The sequence below is a fragment of the Acipenser ruthenus genome, chromosome 7 (genome assembly GCF_902713425.1).
Source record: "Acipenser ruthenus chromosome 7, fAciRut3.2 maternal haplotype, whole genome shotgun sequence".
Classification (NCBI taxonomy): domain Eukaryota; kingdom Metazoa; phylum Chordata; class Actinopteri; order Acipenseriformes; family Acipenseridae; genus Acipenser; species Acipenser ruthenus.
In genome coordinates, this window is record NC_081195.1 from 46,517,976 (window position 1) to 46,533,275 (window position 15,300).

General features: G+C 36.5%; 1 protein-coding gene across 4 annotated transcripts in view; it reads left to right on the forward strand.

Annotated features, from left to right (window-relative positions):
• LOC117415712 (protein PHTF2-like) overlaps window positions 1-15,300 on the forward strand; it is a 65,989-nt gene that overhangs the window by 4,556 nt on the left and 46,133 nt on the right. The window contains exon 2 of one of the 4 annotated variants that reach the window (XM_059027149.1): window positions 7,501-7,572. The exons of the other annotated variants lie outside the window; for them this stretch is intronic. The gene's annotated coding sequence lies outside the window, so the exon portion shown is untranslated. The remainder of the gene's footprint in view (window positions 1-7,500; window positions 7,573-15,300) is intronic. 4 annotated transcript variants of the gene reach the window in all.

A 15,300-nucleotide genomic window follows, 5' to 3' on the forward strand; every position in this document is an offset into this window, starting at 1 on the left:
GGCTGACGTCAAAGCAAGGTTTCCAAACAAACACGTTATTTGTGTAATATTCCAGTTTCAAAGAAATGGAGAAACAGGTGTAACACTCCCAGACAGACTAGGTTCTACCTGTCAGTTTCATAGAACCCTCAGGTGATCTGTCGAGGGAAACCCAAGATCAACAGCTGCAGCCCTGGAAGAAACTACAGGTATATCGTCAATGTTTAGAGCTGGAAACAAAATCCATCGTGACATAGCTGCTAGAAGGAATCCTCCTCTCACAGAAGCCAAATCCCAGATACTGAAGGCAATTGGTACTGGAGAACGCTTTCACAGAATTTTTCATTAAAATCATCTTCAGCAAACGGTAAAGCATGGAGTTTTTTCGTTGATGCCCCAAGATTGCTTGCTACCAGCTGTTGTAATGGAACTTAGTACATTTTTTTAGGACATTCTTGAGGCTATCAGAATCTAGCTTATACAGTCGTTCTAGTTTTCTGGTTGGTTGTGCTAATGAAGGCTTATCCTGATGTGTTGCAAGAACTCCTTCCACTTACTAAATGTTGCTAATGAGTGAACCTATAGATGGATGAAGCCTCAACATAATGAATGTGCCCTTTACACAAAGTGAGTCATACAGTACATGTTTCTTGCAGGTTTAATATGTGTGGTAACCTACTGATGATGAAAAGCAAATGTCAGTTGAAGGTTACACTAATGTTTTCAGTAATCTCTACTGTGAGCTACAGCTACACAAAAAAGGGACATTTACTCATGCCAGTTCTGGTCACCTCACTACAAAAAGGATATTGCTGCTCTAGAAAGAGTGCAAAGAAAAGCTACCAGAATTATTCCTGGTTTAAAAGGCATGTCATGCAGACAGGCTAAAATAATTTAATCTATTCAGTCTTGAACAAAGAAGACTACGCGGCGATCTGTTTCAAGCATTCCAAATTCTAAAAGGTATTGACACTGTCGACCCAGGGGACTTTTTTGACTTGAAAAAAGAAACAAGGACCAGGGGTCACAAATGGAGATTAGATAAAGGGGCATTTGGAACAGAAAATAGGAGGCACTTGTTTACACAGAGAATTGTGGGAGTCAGGAACCAACTCCCCAGTAATGTTGTTGAAGCTGACACCCTGGGATCCTTCAAGAAGCTGCTTGATGAGATTCTGGGATCAATAAGCTACTAACAACCAAACGAGCAAGATGGGCCAAATGGCCTTCTCTCGTTTGTAACCTTTCTTATGTTCGTATGTTCTTATGCCCCACCCCTCCCCATGTTCTTTATACTATATATAGTGATAATTAAAGCTTTTCAGTCACACTTTGCTCATATTTTCCAAATGCTTTAAACCTGTCATGCAGTCTTCAGATCTAAACATAACTGACAGGGGATTGATGCAGCTTTGAAAAATTCCACCAGCTTTTCCTCAGCCTAAGTGGCCAGTGCAACTCTCTTTTATCATAATGCAAAGTAGTGATCTGCCCTTTTAAGAGCAAAGTATAGCAAGGCATGGCAGAGGTGGTCACTGGAAATGGGATGAGGCAGGAACGCAATAAGTGGCAATTCCAAGTGTCATTTAAAAAAAGCTTCTGAGAGATTATGAGACACGTGTTTCTTGTTATAAGTTGCAGTCTTTCAATGTGCCAGTCTAAGACTTTAGAAGCTTTAGAAGTCCTTTGATTCTTCTAAGTAGTTGCACTGGGCAGTGTTCAGAATGCTATTAAATCTATTACTTGAAAAGAATCTTGATCTTCCAGTCATTGGGCATAAAAAACTGTATAGGCTTTTCATCTGGTTTCACAAACCCAGATAATATTAATCTTGTACTGCCTTACCTAAGGATTAATGTTAATCAGGGTCTCTGAATCCAGCTGTCTATCTAAACTACAGTTACAGTAGCAGTACTAGTTTTAATTGTTCTCGGCTCATGAGTCCCATACATTTGAACCTAAAATGGGAATCTTAAAAATAAACAACTTATTTTCCATGTGTCTTATTTTAAGACTAAAATGAAACCACTTTTTTTTTTAACAAACAGGGAATCATGATTCATAAAAAAAAACAAAAAAAAAAAACAGCAAGAAATAGCATATCATACTTTTTTTTTCAGTTCACTAAAATTGTGAATGTCATCCAGGTTACTTATTCAGAACAGTAAAAACTTAAACATTTCACTGATGGTCAGAATTAATCAGATCTCTTGGAGATATATTCTCTGGAAAAATAAATAAACTGATTTCGTTTTGTGTCTGTATTGTGACAACTGGGGTGAATCAATAGTTTTAAAGCAAATAGCTCTCATTGGTCAGTACTTGAATGGGAGACCTTCATATAATTGGTAGCAATCTTCCAACTGAGCTAACTGAGGGAAACTTGGTGAGGGCTGCCTTTGTTCAGATTGCATCCTTTAGTTTGGAAACTATATACTAAAAACACAATGGAAACAGTCCCACAGTAGAGTGTGTTTACGAGTTTAAAAGTAGTGATGTACTAACAGCAATTAGAAAATGGATCGGAGATTTCCTTTAACCTGATTGGTCAATACGAGGGCTTAAATCTCTGATGAAGGACCTTGAATGTTATCTTTCAAACTATGTTTAATCACTGTTCCAAATCAATCCGCCCAAAATATGTAAATACAGTATTTGTTGCCCTCTAGACTATTCTGCTTCCTCTCTGTCCTATCTATCTATTTAAATTTAGTATAGCAAATAAAGTAAAAAAAAACTAACCACAATAGCAACTAGTCTCTGGTTTTAATGATGAGTTGAAATCAAACAACTGGACGCAGTCTGATTAGTTTCAGCAACTTTATTTAAGCATATCACAGTAACAACACAGGCACATCACGACTTTATGAACACACACTGTGAACAAGTTACTGAACAAACAGCACGATCAGGATTAACACATAGATAACTAGATATTTGAATTACTAAAACTTTTATTTTATTTTATTTATTTTGCTAATAAATGTTTGGACCTAATGGTACCTTAAATACTGAATCTTACACGAGCATGCACTCAAATCCAAATTAAAAAAATAATAAAAGTTAGCTGTAGCATTATTCTTGACATGTTTCACAAACCATGTTCGCTTATCTGTACGAGGTACCTGAACTGAACAGCTCCATGTAAGTAGAAGCTTTTTTTTCATTATTGGCAATTGGAAATACCCACGAAGCGTCCACTTCTGGATGAAGCCCGAGTGAAGGCTACGAGACCATAGATTGAAATCTGAGCAAACTGCATTACTCACAGAATAATGAGGAAAATGTTTTTATTCCTTAGCAACAAAAACTAGTGATACATTAAATCATGAAAGAAACTAACAGAATGACTGTAAATGTTTTTTTTTTTATGTATCCATTTTCTAATATCACTAGAACCTCGTAAGAGGGCTATCATGTGGTAAGGCCCTTCTTGTTATGTTAAATACCCTCGCCTTCGGCTCGGGACATTTAACAACATAAGGCAGGTGTTACCAGATGATAAAGCCTCTTCAGATTCTATTGCTTAAATATAAAAACAAGATTATGTTGCTTGATCCATGTAGTGTGCAGGCCTCTGGGTCATTGAGCGTTGGGACTGTATTTGACATGTGTTTGAATCTAGCAAGTGCTCAAAGGCTTTTCATGGCTTAAGATACATGATTTTGAATGTGGAGGACTGTTCTGATTCCAATTATTTGTTGTACTTTTATTTAAAAAAAATAAATCAATAAATAAATAGAACAGAAACAACAAAAAACTTTTCCAGTGGTCTTGTGGTGCAGATGGTGTTTAATCTCCTAGTGTGTCTAGAAAATTGCGATCAAAGTGAAAATATGGGTGGGAAAAAGAGATGACAAGTTGATAAAGTAAATTTACATTGTTCTCCATTATTCTTCATCAATCGCATGTTTTGGTGATTGACATCAAATTAGTAGAACTACTGCAAAAGCTATTATTTGGAAAATGCTTGTGAGTCTTGCTGACTTTTGTCCTATGATCAACCAGTTGTTGAAATCTGAATGGAAATTGGTTGGCATTACTGCAGAAGTGCAAAAGACTATTATACTGCATACAGTTTTAAAGAAAGAAACTATCTGAGACAAGTTGGTAGCTACAAGGCCACCTTATGTTTTTGAGTGTATTTGGAATATTAAATACAGATTGAAGGAAGGGTTGGTCTTAGTTTGCTGTGGCCTTTTCACACAAGCCCCTCAACTGGAAGGCCATTTGGGGGGAGGGCCTTTCCTCTAATCATGTCACTTCAAGGTCTTCTTTTGCTTTTGAAGGCCTCATCAGTGGTACTGTTCTGCATCTTAATATTCCTTCATTCTAACTCATGCCTAGGCTGTGTGATTTTAATATATATTTTATTTTATTTATTTCCCTAATCAGCAGTGTGAGCTGGTAAAAGTTGTAAACTAAACAGCTTTACTCCATTATGTTTTGCAAAGAGAAATGATCGACTGCTACATCTAAATGATCTAAATGCTGTTGGCTTAAACACACACATAAAACAAATAACTGGAAAGAAAAGTGTGCAAAAAAAAGTAAAAACCTTGAAGTTATACTACCATAGAATCAACCCGTGCCATCTACAGAACGTCATGTCGTGGTATACATTTAAAAAAAAACAACAAAAAAAACGTTTTACTTTTTTTTTTTTTTTTTTTTGGACGCTTCTTGTGAACCGCACCCCCCCTGTTGAGAACCACTGGGTAAATGTGATGGATTAGCTACTACAACACTTCATGTTAGCTGCTCATGTATAGTTTACTTTGAGTTGTTGTGATCACAAGTCTTTGAAGATTCTGATCAATGTGAATTAAAGATTGCTAAATGACAAGCTTGGTTTCTTCTCACCCAAACTAAGCTGTATTAATAACAGTCAAAGTTGTTATAATACTGGAAAACACTGGTGGAGGCTTTGAGTAAATTGTTGATGCTCATAACATAAGAACATAAGAAAATTTACAAACGAGAGGAGACCATTCTCGTTTGGTTGTTAGTAGCTTATTGATCCCAGAATCTCATCGAGCAGCTTCTTGAAGGATCCCAGGGTGTCAGCTTCAACAATATTACTGGGGAGTTGGTTCCAGACCCTCACAATTCTCTGTGTAAAAAAGTGCCTCCTATTTTCTGTTCTGAATGCCCCTTTATCTAATCTCAATTTATGACCCCTGGTCCTTGTTTCTTTTTTCAGGTCGAAAAAGTCCCTTGGGTCGACATTGTCAATACCTTTTAGAATTTTGAATGCTTGAATCATATCGCCACGTAGTCTTCTTTGTTCAAGACTGAATCGATTCCATTTTTTAAGCCTGTCTGCATACGACATGCCAAACCCAGGATAATTCTGGTCGCTCTTCTTTGCACTCTTTCTAGAGTAGCAATATCCTTTTTGTAATGAGGTGACCAGAACTGAACACAATATTCTAGGTGAGGTCTTACTAATGCATTGTAAAGTTTTAACATTACTTCCCTTGATTTAAATTCAACACTTTTCATTATATATCCGAGCATCTTTTTGGCCTTTTTTATAGCTTCCCCACATTGTCTAGATGAAGACATTTCTGAATCAACATAAACTCCTGGGTCTTTTTCATAGATTTCTTCTTCAATTTCAGTATCTCCCATATGATATTTATAATGCACATTTTTATTGCCTGCGTGCAGTACCTTACACTTTTCTCTGTTAAATGTCATTTGCCACGTGTCTGCCCAGTTCTGAATCTTGTCTAGATCATTTTGAATGACCTTTGCTGCTGCAACAGTGTTTGCCACTCCTCCTATTTTTGTGTCATCTGCAAATTTAACAAGTTAAATAATTTGATGTAAATATAAATCAGTAGTTCATTGCATTTGTTCCATGTGATTACTTACACTATTAGTAATGTATTTTTTAAATGTGAACTTTCGGTATTATAAATTAGATGTTCTTTTAAAACATCAAAACACATCTCAAAATAAGACAGCATTCAGCATGATACCGTACTTAGTACTTTTAGATGTGTCGTGCATTAGAGAAGATTAAATTACTTCCGGATTGGCTAACCTGCGCAGTGAAGTATAGAAATATTTTGGTTTTGAGGTGGCTGATGATGGCATGGCATAGTAAAACAATATAACAAGACCTTGTTTTTCTCCATGGATATTAAGATACTAAGTTAAAGTAAGTTAATTGCTTTTATTGTATAAATATCTGTTAACGTCTGTATATATAGGTTTCATATTGCAATTGTGTTATTATAGTTTTCTGTATTTTGGAAGACTTCGATGTTATCTATATCGATGTCGAAATGTGTGCACAATATGCAATTTTCATATCGTTGCCCACCCCTAATATATTCCCTACAGCAGCTTTTCTACAGCCTTTTATACATAAGCTGCAGTGTTGAGTGTTCTAATACACAGTACTGCGTCCTGGGTGTATTCAACATGTTCAAATGTATACATTGCATAAAGGGCAACATAGCCTGGAAAGTGCTATTGGGATTATACAGTAAAATGGCTGGGAGATGGCTAAAATACAAAGTAAGTCAGGAGATGGTGTGATGTCTAAACTGAAACTGCATTTGGAAATCTACCTCTTAGGGTTTTAAAGAAACGATTGTCCTAGATGCTCCTGTGCCCCTTCTAGACTAATGCATGCTAAGGTCTCTGCTTTTGAAAACAATACGATGTTGCTTGGCTATTCCAGGAGACATACTGATAATGTGCAGGTGTATTTGTCATAGAAGACAACATGATCTATACACAGCAGATGGAGGATTAGCTTTCTCCCTCACACGTGTAGCTTGCTATTTGTAGCTGTGGTTGTTTCTCAAGCATGTCTCTGAAAGTAATCCATTGCCTTCATTAAATATGTACCCTGTATAGGGTTACAGATAAGGAACCCAGGGGAGATGTATTTGCAAATGACTGTGCTTGTGTCCTCAATGTGGCCATGAAAAATTGGGGAGTTAACTTGGGCTAAAAAATTAATTCCATATGTATATGTGCTGCTCAGACCACAAACAGAATTAACATTTCTGATACATATATTAATTAATAAATAAAATGTTATTGTTGTGACTGGCATTTTACATGTTCCATAAATGAACTTTCTTTTTTTATGTTAATGGAGATGTATTATTTGGAAGAGAATCTTTGCAGGGTCCTGCTAAACTTGCCCTTCAGATGAGTCGGTTGTAATAATCATGAAGTAGTGAGATAAAGGCTGGGACCAAATCAAAACTTTGACAACCTGCTAATTGCACTTAACAAAACTGTATTTAATAGCATTTTTCTTTTTATGAGAGAAGAAATAAGATGTTTACAAAAAAAAGAAAACGCTATTAAATACAGTTTTTTTAAGTGCAATTAGCAGGTTGTCAAAGTTTTGATTTGGTCCGGGCCAAAGTCAGTCTAATCTACAACAATGTGCACTCTCAAAAAAAAAAAAAAACAATATAAATTGATAAAGGCCTCAGTCCTAATGCTGTATACCCTATGTCCCACTTAGATTTTTATTTATGTTTTCAGAACCACTCATCCAATTGGTAAAACATTGCATTGCAATAAAAACCACAAGTTATGAAGAGTGTCATAATCTAGGTAAGAAACTTTTGCACGAGTAACTTCTGACCTCTGATTGGTTGAACTAAAGACGACTATGTGATGGTAACAATAGGCACTGGTGGAAGGATCAGCCAAAACAGCTGCCTGCTTGACTTTCTTGTAAGCTTTACTATTTTAACAAATCCTGTCGGCAGGGTTTCACAAACCATTTAATGTGTCTAAAGTGTTTTTAAGCCTATATGTGAATCATAACCATATGTACTGTGAAAATATGTTCTTGTGAAATTAAAAATATTTTTTAAATTTAAATATCATTTGAACTTGTTTAGGCAGTTGATGATTCATAATCATTTCCAAACAGTTCTATACAGTCATGTAAATAAAAGCGATTTATTCTAATGAATCACATTATTCTGATGTTGCCTCTGGCACTGATCAGTAGAATGAAATACAAGAACACTTTTATTCTCAGATGAATAGCAATTAAGCATCTTACCAGGGAAGATGAACTGTTTTGTTTTGTAAAGACAGAATCTGTTGTATTCTACACAGTGTATGTATTTATGTGTGTGTGTGATGGGCCATGTACTGTATACAAATCAACAGCTCCAGTGCAAAGTTTGCTTCCTTTTTATACATTATATATAGGTATCAATTTGTGAAACAGTAAGAAACCCTTTGAAGTATGGAGGCTTTGCAGCACAGATGTATTTAAATCTATAGCATTATTTTGGCACCTCCATAATCTTGGTTCTTCTTGTAAAGGACTTTAACATTTTTTAGGTCGCTGCAATTTTTTACAATTTAAATACAGCAAGCTAACCTCAACCAGTAAATTATTAATATTTTGTACAGTAAGAAAATTTGAAAAATGACTGTGCCTTTAGTGTCATGCAGTTTCCCTCAAGGACAAATTGATACCTAGGATTGCAGATGATTTTGTGTAGGATTATGTTAATGTGTCAATTATACTGTAGAGAGTTTTATATACTGTACATCTTCAAGAACAAAGCAGGTGAATTTCAGACCAACATACTGTGTACAGCAGCTGCATGGACGTCACTGTGGCATCCATCAATACACTCGGTAATATCCCACAGACACCAGTGAACTCTTGAATGCAAGTTGTGTAGCAGTACTAGGTTTGATGCACTACAGATCAAAATATTCTTTCAGAGTGTCATGCTGCTAGTCAGGGTTACTTATTTGTAATGTATTAGTACAATACTTTTTTTAACAGTTAATGTATGCAGTAAACAACACCTTTTTTATCAACACACATTTACAACTCAAAGGGTTTAGTTACTTAGTGAATATGTAAATGAAACACAAACTGTGCAGTCTGAGAAGGAACTTTCTTTCATATTGAAAAGCAAATCTCATCGTAAGATCAAACCATGCCAATCTTTGTTCTTGCCCAGGCATAAATAAGTTTCCCTGTATACAGTGTACATTAGTTGAATTTTTCTTCCTCATCAACATATGTGAAAAGACGCCTGAGAGAATTTGTAAAGAGAATACGGTTTATAAGAAGTTTATACAGTATGCATTGCTTGAGAAAGCCAAACAATTTGTAGACCTCAGTTTCTGTATGTCTCACATGATGTTTAGCTGTTTAATATATTTCATTTATAGAGCATACCATGTGTGTTTTAAAAAATACTTACATTTTAAAATGTCAAGTAGACTTAATTCATTTGTCAGTGTCGAAACACTTGCTTACTTTTTATTTTAAAAGAACCTCAATTTTTATGGGTTTTTTTGTTCGTTAAAGTTGTTAATCAAATATACAAATTTGTATAAAATATGTGAAATATACACATGCAATGAAAGATAGAAAGCAAAACTGCATTATTGGCTTACTTACATTCATCACATTTGTCAACGTAAAGACGTTGCAAGTTGCTCATTACTGCCAAGTGTACTACTCTTTGTTGTGTGTTGTCAAACTGGCTGTGAAGCCAACAGATAACCAGTATAAAACACAACTTTGAACCGTCCCAAAACAACTCAGCTGATTTTTCTCTAGCTCAACAGTAAAGCTAAAATTGAAAACATATTCTGTGCTTTGGGTTTACAAATGGTGACATAGCCCTTTCTGCAAGGTTTGACAGGAAATAAAGAAGATGATATCACACAGGCTGTGGTTGGAGTCACATTTCATTTTCATGGTGTAAAAATAGACAAACTGTAGCAATACTTATTATCCCCAGCACAACATTTTAGACACTGGCCTCAGTACTCTGTGAGTTAGGGTAGGCTTGAAAATGATTATTTATTGAACATCTTTAAACAGGAAGACCGTTATATCAAAGTAATATAATAAAAGAAAAATGCACTCTTGGAAACACAGTTCATTGATGATATAAAGGAGTCTAATACACACTTTCAGAAGGGATTACAGCTGAAGGTCTTAAATCTGCAATCTTTTAAGCAAGTACCTCTTTATTACAGTAGTTTTTGAAGTGAAAAGCATGTAAGTGAATTTTATATATTAAAAAGGTTTGTTGACAAGGTTTGTGGTTTCAATGAAAATACTGACAAGACTATAAACTGTACATTGATCTTCCTCTCAGTTGATACTATTTTGAGATCACTGAATGTTAGTTGGGCTTATTTTATTTTTACCAACTAGCAATCCAACGTGAACTGCTGTCATTTGCTCAAGCAAGAACTGTCTGGCTGTTAACGAGAAGGCGAGACTGCTTCTATTGAAGCTAGTGCTGTGTACCTGCAGGATTGCTATTGTGGTGAAATTGTATGTTAAAGCTTTAAGCAGCTCTTAATTTGCTGCTAAATATCTTATCTTGCCAGTTATTCTACACAAGTTATTATTAACAGGCATTTTACTCGTATGTTTAAATTGATGGATTTTAATGTATTATCGGTGTATTTGGTTTAATAATGTGTTTATCTAAATCAACAGTTAGCAGTAACATTGATACTATTATCACTGCTAGGCGGGTTAAATGAATTTTGAACAAATCCCATCCAGAAAAACCTCATTAATATTTATTTTCAATATATTTCTACTCCATTATATCTCTACCTAATCTAGACATTGATGTCTTTCTCATTAATGTCAGATCTGCAGTCAGGCCATGCTATCTCTATATCGGACAAAATAGAGGAGTTAAAACCCCATTTTGCCTGCCTGACAGAGATCTGGCTAAACGAATTGTCTGGTCTAGGCATAGTTAATTTACTTCCCCCTGGTTATAAAATTTACCATGCGAACAGAACCTCAGAACGTGGTGGTGGTGTAGCCCTTATTTTTCAGGACCTTCTGCATTGCACCTATAAGCCTCCCATTTATTTTAAATCTATAGAATATCCGTTCATTGTTCTTTTCAGAACAACTATTCCTTTAATCTGTCCATTGTTTATCGACCCCCTGGTTCGGATTCCAATTGGCTGAATGAAATGCTTGAGCTAATCGTGACCCTGACATTGGAGCCCCCTTTTTCTTTGATATTGGGGGACTTCAGTGTCTGGGCCGATTTCCCTAATGATAAATTAGCCTCCCAGTTAATGGATAATATGCTTAGTCTAGGCTGTAATCAATTTGTTGATTGTCCAACTCATAGAGCCGGACATACACTGGATTTAATCTTTTCAGCACAAATTCTAGTCTATTTTGGATATCATTCAGGTTGAGCGGTTGGATCATTTCCTGATTCCATTTAAGTTTAACATTAGCTGTAAAATTTTAATTGGACCTAAGAAACCATTAACCGCAGAGAACCTGACACCATTTCTGCAGGAGGAAGTGAGGGCTTTTCCACAGTGCAGCTTGTCGAGTTAGTAAATTTGTATAACTCTTCACTTACCAACGCTGTTGATTCAGTGGCTCCCAAAAAGTGGATCTGTCCCAAGCGTCTGCCCCCGAAACCCTGGTTCACACAAAACCTCATTATTTTTAGAAGTACGCTCGGCTGAGCGCCACTGGCATAAAACAAATCTATTAGCTAATCAAATCGCTCTCAAATTGATCAGGAAAAAATATCACCATCAATCTATGAGGCTAAGACGTCCTATCTAGCGAATAGGATTGAAACTGCTAGGAATCGACCTGGGGAATTAATCAGGGTGCTTGGTCAATTGTCCAACCATCAATCCACCAAGCAGGTTCTCACTATCTCAGAGGTAACCTGTCATGCCTTTCTTTCATTGACAATAAAATACAAGGTCTTAGCATGTCAATTTCCAACACCTCGGTTCAAGCCCCCTTTGGTTTTCAGGAGAGAGCTCCACAGTCTCAGTCTCTGCACGTGTTCAGACAAGTTACTTTGTCTGAGCTCACAGCAAACCTTACTAAGGTGAAGCCTACTTTCTGTGACAGCGAGCCATGTCCTTCAGTACTGGTCAAACACAGCTGTTCATTTATTGGCCCTTTTTTTCCAAAAAATCATTAATCAATCATTTTATCAGGGCACCTTCCCTCAGAACCTGAAACTTGCGTCTGTTTCCCCATTGATAAAGAAAGTTAATCTGGCCCATAATTCATTTCATAATTATCGTCCCATATCAAGTCTTCAGTTGTTAGGCAAACTCGTTGAAAAACATGAACATTGAACATGAACATTGTCCTCCTGCGGACTCCTTGACACTAATCAGTCTGGTTTCCGACCCTTCCATAGTACTGAGACAGCTGCCTTGTGTGTTGTATATGAGTTAGTCAGTGTGCTAGATAAAGGGGGTTCAGCCATTTTAATCCTGTTAGACCACTCAGCGGCCTTTGACACTATAGACCACGGTCTTTTATTGCAGAGGGTGGAGCAGGATATGGGCATCTGCAGGACCGCACTTAACTGTATCCGGTCGTTTGTGACTGATCGATCCCAAAAAATAACAATGGGTCCCTATTCCTCTTCAGCCAGGCCAGTCATGTGTGGAGTCCCACAGGGGTCCGTATTATCTCCCCTACTGTTTAACATGTATGTTAAGTCGCTGGGAGAACTGATCAGGGCACATAGCCTGTCTTTCCACCAGTTTGCCGATGATACTCAGCTATATCTTGAAATTTGGGATGAGTAGGACTTTAATACTCTGTCTGCTTCTCTGTCTGATACTAATAGCTGGATGTCTGGCAATTGGTTGAAACTTAACCCTGACAAAACAGAATACTTGTTGGTTGGGTCCAAACTTGGCGATATGGCATCATCATTAACTGTCAATGGAACTTCTCCCCTATTTGTAAGTAGGACTAAGAGTCTGGGTCTGGTGTTGGACAATTCTTTGTCATTTCTGCCTCAGATAAAAGAAGTAGTAAAAACGTGCATGTTCCACCTACGGACAGTTAAAAAGATTAAACCATTTCTCTCTGACAGAGACTGTGCTACCGTTCCGAGTGCCCTCGTAACATCTCGTTTCGACTATGACAACGCCCTGTATATGGGTCTGCCTCTGTGTCGAATCAGCCTGCTCCAGGGCATTCAGAATGTCTAAGCTCGACTCTTGACTGGTCGATCCTGTCGGGATCCAATTTCCCAAGCTTTACTGGATTTACATTGGCTTCCAATTGAGCTTCATGCACAATTCAAACTGCTGTGCTTAATTCACAAAGCACTCTATCAGCATCTTTCTCATTATCTTTATTGCATTATAAATTTCTCATTATCTTTTATTGCATTATAAATTGCAGGTCTATAATCCTTTTAGGAGTCTGAGGTCTTTGCACACCATGTCCTTGTGTCAGCCACATTTTAAACAAAAAACGTTTTGGAGCTCGCGCTTTTCCGGTCCTTGGTCCACAGATTTGGAATGCTCTGCCTGTAGAACTCTGCCTTCCCTCTGAAATTCTCCCTTTTAGAAATAAACTAAAAACTATTTCACAGGATATGCTAATTCAGTCAGGAGAATGTATTGTCAAATGTTTTGATACTGATATTTCATGCTGTGTGTTGTTTTTTGTGTATGTATGTGTGCTGTTTTCTGTATATGTGTATTCAAGTGTGGTACAGCTCTCTGAAACCACTCGTGGTCTGTTGCCCTCTATAACATTTTAAAATAAATATTTTAGTGTGTGCGAACTAGAATTGAAAACGTGTTTTATTCTTTTACTGTACCAGATTCAAAGTTAATTGGTCCTTAATTAGGATTTAGCTGTTATTGTTACGTGATATTGTGGTGCTGGCCTGGTTTCTCGGTTGACAGACTTTGAAGGCTTGCATGGAGCATTCAGACTTAGATTATGAATATAACCTAGCAACAGACTGATGCAGGTTGCAGATGTGATCCTTTATATTCCAACGATAGTTACTGAAATTATTACACTGTCATTTTGTTGCTTTGTTCCACTGGCACCAAATATATCTTTTAACCATCCCATACATAGGGCTACTGATTTTCCACGATCGCGGAATTGGGCATTGGGAACGGAATTAGGTTTTTGAGAATGGAATTCTGCTTTGCAACTGCACCTTTTTAAAAAAAATAAATAAATAATAATAATTCAAAAACTGTGCAAACCTATTCTCCTATAAAAAAATAATGGATTGCTTTGAAAACTGCACTACCCAGAAGCCCAGCTATGACGCTTGCATAAAGTTGTTTAAAAAAGCAACTAGCTGTTTTGTGAGAGTTCTATTCTGTGGTAAGAAGTAAGAAGTACCTGAAAAAAATGATCGTCAACCCCCTGATTTAAAAAAATTGAATTTCTGTATTCTTTTATTTAGTTAATATCGCAAATCCATTACCCCTTCACCCGCTCAACACAAGGAAATGATACAGTGGTTGTATCATTACTCGTGTTGCTATAACATGGCTCTCTCAAAACTGTAGATTCAACAATGAGTGGACCAATAAATACTTATTTATTTTACCAGCTGTACCGAACGCAACGCCAGTGTGTTTATTGTGCAATGAATGTGTGTCAGTAGTTAAGGAATACAATATGAAAAGGCATTTTGAAACCAAACAAGGAGCTTTTGGAAATACGTATCCAGAGAGCACAGTTGTTAGAAGCTCAAAAGTAGAAGCGCTGATCTCTTCTTAACAGTTATACTATTAATATGTCGCATACATTTTAAAATGTTTGTAATGGTGCTCTGTTAAATTCAATATATGAACAATAAGTTATATAATATTCATTATATTGCTTAAAAATGTGCAGAGTAAAATACTCTGGCCTGCCTATTCCTAACTTTTTTTTCCAATCTTGCCCCCTGAAATTAAAAAAAAAAAAAAAACTAGTTGAAGAGCCCTGCTCTAACTAAGGCAAATCTGTATGTCCACGGTGTAGGAGAAACACATGCAAGCGGCTTTACAACAAGTACAGAATAAACCAGTCTGCAGTGTTGCAGATGAAACTACAGGTGGGAGAGAAGTGTCCTGAACATTGTGTTTAATTTGTAATTGTATGAAAATGGTATATTTTTGTAATAATGCCCCTCGTTTTTGACTATTCTGTATTGTAATACCAGTAATAAGCAGGTTTTTCAAAACCCCTTTATTTGTTGACTGACCTACAGTACATTGTTACTAGTGGACTGCTTTAAGAAAGATTTTCCTGAAAACTACAGTATCTAAGGGACTTAAATAAAATAAAATAAAAATTCAATAGATTTTTACTGTAAAAATGTTATTTATGTTCATTCGTAATAAATTGGTAAAAACGGAATTGATCATTTTGAAAAACTGAATTTGCCACTCCCAGAATGGAAAATCAGGAGCCCCACATACAGTTTACCATGCAAATGGAATTATTCACCCAACTGACCAAATCTGAAGAATAATCTGGGTTAAATAACAACTATGTAATTT